The following is a 4781-nucleotide window of genomic DNA, read 5'->3' on the forward strand; positions in this document are numbered from 1 at the left end:
TAATTCTCAAAGATACTTGCAAACCACATACAGACACACATCAAAAAGATCATCCACCATGATCAAGTAGGCTTTATTCCAGAGATGCATGGATGGTTCAATATGCATAAGTCAGTAAACGTCATAAATCATATAAATGTGCTCAAAGACAAGAACCACATGGTCATGTTAATAGATGCAGAGAAGGCCTTTGACAAAGTTCAACATGGATTTATGTTCAAAGTCCTAGAGGGAATTAGACTGGAGGGAACATACCTCAACATAATTAAAGCTATATACAGCAAACCCACAGCCAACATTATTCTAAATGGAGAAAAACTGGAAGCATTTCCATTGAAATCAGGAACCAGACAAGGCTGTCCACTATCTCCACATTAACACTTTCAGTAAAGTGGCAGGGTACAAAATTAACCTACAAAAGTCTATAGCTTTTCTATATACCAATAACAAGCAGTCAGAGAAAGAGTACATGGAAACACTGCCCTTCACAATAACTGCAAAAAAAATCTCAGAATAAACCTGACCAAAGACATTAAAGTCCTCTACAAAGAAATTTTAATTCCTTAAAGGAAGAGATTGAGGAAGACATCAGAAGATGGAAAGACCTCCTATGCTCATGGATTGGAAGAATTAATATTGTGAAAGTGACCACCCTATCAAAAGCCATTTGTAGATTCACTGCAATGCCAATCAAAATCCCCATGACATTTTTCACAGAATTGGAAAAAACATCCTAAGATTCATATGGAAGCAGAAAAGACCTCAGATAGCCAAAGCAACCCTGAGTACTAAGAGCAAAGCTGGGGGGATTACTATACCAAATTTTAAACTGTGTTACAGAGCTGTGGTCATAAAAACAACATTGTGCTGGCACAATATTAGATCCATAGATCAGCGGAACAAAGTTTAAGACCCAAATATGAGTACATGCAATTTCAGCCACCTGGTATTTGTCAATGGAGCCAAGAACATTCACTGGGGGAAAGACAGCATGTTCAGCAAATGGTGCTGGAAAAACTGGATCTCCACCTGTAGAAGAATGAAACTAAACCCCTATCATTCACCTTGCACAAAAGCCAACTCCAAATGGATCAAAGGCCTCAATGTAAAGCCTGAAACTCCGAACCTGTTAGAAGAAAACATTGGAAATAACCTACAAGGTAAAGGTGTAGGAAAGGATTTTCTAAACCGGACATCGATTGCTCAGGAAATAAGGTCAAGAATCAACAGATGGGACCTCATTAAACTAAAAAGCTTCTGGAAATCAAAAGAAGCAACCAAGGAAGTGAAAGGAAAACCCCCAGCCTCTATAATAAAATTTTAAATCCTTAAAGAAATAGATTGTAGAAGACATCAGAAGATGGAAGGACCTCCCATGCTCATGGATTGTAAGAATTAATATTGTGAAAATGACCATCCTACCAAAAGCAATATATAGATTCAATGCAATCCCGATCAAAATCCTTGTGACATACTTCACGGAATTAGAAAAACGCATCCTTAAATTCATATGGAGGCACAAAAGACCCTGGATAGCCAAAGCAACCCTGAGCACAAAGAGCAATGCTGGGGGAGTGGGAGGTGTAGGAAAGGATTTTTGAAACTGAACATCAATTGCTCAGGAAACAAGCTCAAGAATAAACAAATGGAACCTCATTAAATTAAAAAGCTTCTGTACATCAAAGGAGGAAACCAGGGAAGTGAACAGAAAACCCACAGATTGGGAGAAAATCTTCACCAGCGACACATCCGACAGAGGTTTAATGTCCAGAATATATAATGAACTCAAAAAACAGAGAATCAAGAAGTAACTCAATTAAAAGATGGGCAAAGGAACTGAACAGAGAGTTCTCAAAAGAAGAATTAAAGATGGCTATGAAGCATCTTAAAAAGTTTTCATCATCACTAGTAAATAGGGAAATGCAAATTCAAATCACTTTACGATTTCACCTTACCCCAGTCAGCCTGGCTAAGATCAAGAGAACAAATGATACCAAATGTTGGAGGGGATGTGGGGAAAGGGGAACACTCATCCACTGCTGGTGGGACTGCAAGCTTGTTCAACCCCTATGGAAAGCAGTGTGGAGAACTCTTAAAAAACTACAAATGGCAGGGCGTGGTGGCGCACACCTTTAATCCCAGCACTCAGGAGGCAAAGGTAGGTGGGTCTCTGTGAGTTCAAGGCTACCCTGGTCTACATAGTGAGTTCCAGGACAGCTGGGGCTACAGGGAGCCCTTGTCTCAAAAAGACCAAAAAATAAATAAAAACCCTACAAATGAACCTACCATTTGACTCATTTATACCACTCCTTGGCATATATCCAAAGAACTCATCCTATTGCAGAGACACTTGTACTACATGTTTGTTGCTGCTCTTTTCACAATAGCTAAGAGATGGAAGCAACCTAAGTGTCCCTCAATTGATGAGTCGATAATGAAAATGTTGTTCATTTATATGATGAGTTTTACTCAGCAGTAAAGTAAGATGAAATCATGAAATTTGCAGTGAAATGGATGGAATAGAAACTGTTATACTAAGTGAACACAGACTCAGAAAAACAAACAACATGTGTTCTCCCTCATATGTGGATCCTAGCATTAAATCCCTATATGTGAGTATGTATCCAAACATAACTTCAGGAACTAGGATAATGAAAAGGAACCAGGGAAGTAAAAGAAAAGAAAGAATCTGAAAGAGAAGAACAGTAGAAAGTAGGTGTTAACAAGGGAGATATGGATAAAAATGGGGTTATTTTAAGGGGGGCCTGGAGGGAAGATTATACAAGGAACCTAGGGGATAAAGGGAAAGAAGGATCTCAAGAGAGGTGAGACCATAGGAGAAGGGTATTATTAAGGGAAAAATGGGAAAAACGGGGGCACCTTAAATGGGGAAACCATGGTGGAAGGGTTAGACAACGTGAGAGATAAACAATGCCTAGCTAGTTTTAGAAAACCAGAGGGAACCATATTAGGCCAACAACCTACTCACAGATTATACATACAACCAGATCAAAGAACATAATACATGTCTAGGCAAGGTTTATCTGAGAGCATTTGGTCTTTGCCCAAGCTCTATCTACTTGGCATATGGTAATTAAAAGTACTAGACTGGTGGAACTAACATTCTTGGATGTTTAACAGCCATAGCTATGAGGCCTATACTAATGTGGTCAGATGGACTTAAAGGACAGGTTTTGCTCCTTGCCCTCCTAGGTCAACTAGTTCAGGGGACTATGAGCATCTCTCAAAATGTCCTGTAATTGTTGTGGGTCACCTGTCCTCTTGATCAAGGAGGCCAAGGAAACCCCACGAGATGGACTCGAACCAGTGTCCAGTGTACAAAGAGGACGGTCAACACAGAGGAATCATTTCCTTAATGCTTCCAAGCAAAGCCAGCCATGGTAGAGCAGGACCTTTGACTTATCTTCACATAGACGAAACTGGTAAAAGCAAGGAGCCAGGAGCTCCTCCCAAGCCCACGTTACCCCTGAGGAACAGATCCTCAAACTACCTTAAGTGTGAAAATAAATTGGCTTATCTGGGCCTTCTGGGTCTTAAACACCCAGAAGGAAAGTATAACCAAAGATTAATGGGGTCAATAAAATTTTTTAAGACTCTATTTGTATAGCTAAAGGCTACATAACCAGAAACAGTGCCAGACAGGAGATACCTTCCCTTGAGTTATTGGCCAGGATGACCCAAAAGACTTCCAGACAGTAACCCAGCATAGAACTGGGAAAATGAACAGCAGACCCCTTCAGAATCTTATCTGAAGGAATATTGACAATCGATTGCTGCTAGATGAGGAAGAGCTGATCTTCCTAAAACAAGGATCTCTAGATAGGCTGGCTAGATTCAACAGATGGACAAGCACTGGGGAATGGCTGAGGGTGCCAACAACACAGTGGACAGTAACAGATGACAGAGTATGTGGGCTCCAGTGTGTGGGAGGGGGGAGGCTATGGGAGGGTGCCATTTGTGAAGTGGATATATAGATGAATAAGATTGTGTGGGATGTTCTGTATGATATACACACAAAAAGTCAACAAATTTTAAAAAAGACATATTTGAGGAGGAAGTATAAAAATTTACTTCATATTAAGTAGTAGAGGTGATAAACATTACCAGTGAAATCTACCTGATGACTTTATATTCATACTCAGGTACTAAGGAAATAAATGTATCTCTGTTTGAGAGCTAGGGAGTACCATTTGGATGAGTGTGGTTCTCTTGGTTGGACACCATCCAGAAAGGTGCTTCCATTCATCACCTGCTTCAGGGCAGTCTGGTATTCCTCCATTTGATTCTTCCTCACCTACTGGGAATTTATTTCTGAGGAGACCTGAGGACGAGTTCCACATTAGTTCACTTCGGAGCTCCAAAGCCTCTTTCTGAAAACTTGTTCCACTTTATACGTTGCCTTGGTTCAATTCTCACCTCTGACGCTAAGGCAATTGACTTGAAGCTTTACTTTTTACTTACTTTAATGTTCCCATTAGGGAACATCTCACATAACTTGTCTCCAAATTGCTGTGATCTTAACAGACTACATTCCTCCCTCTCTTGGTGCGGGCTGTTATGAGAAAATAAGTCCCGCTCTAATTTCCCAGAGCCTTCAGCAGTTTGTCTAGGTCTTTGCCTGACTGGTCCAGGCACCAGCCCGACTTCGGGACTACATTTCCCAGAAGCCTTCCAAGAGCCGTTCTGTCGGGCGGGACTTCCTGCGTCTTTCACAGCTTAAGCTCCAGGACAGAACCATAGGACCCGCCCCCCTCCGGAGA

The sequence above is a fragment of the Nannospalax galili genome, unplaced genomic scaffold (genome assembly GCF_000622305.1).
Source record: "Nannospalax galili isolate Female #2095 unplaced genomic scaffold, S.galili_v1.0 scaffold649, whole genome shotgun sequence".
Classification (NCBI taxonomy): domain Eukaryota; kingdom Metazoa; phylum Chordata; class Mammalia; order Rodentia; family Spalacidae; genus Nannospalax; species Nannospalax galili.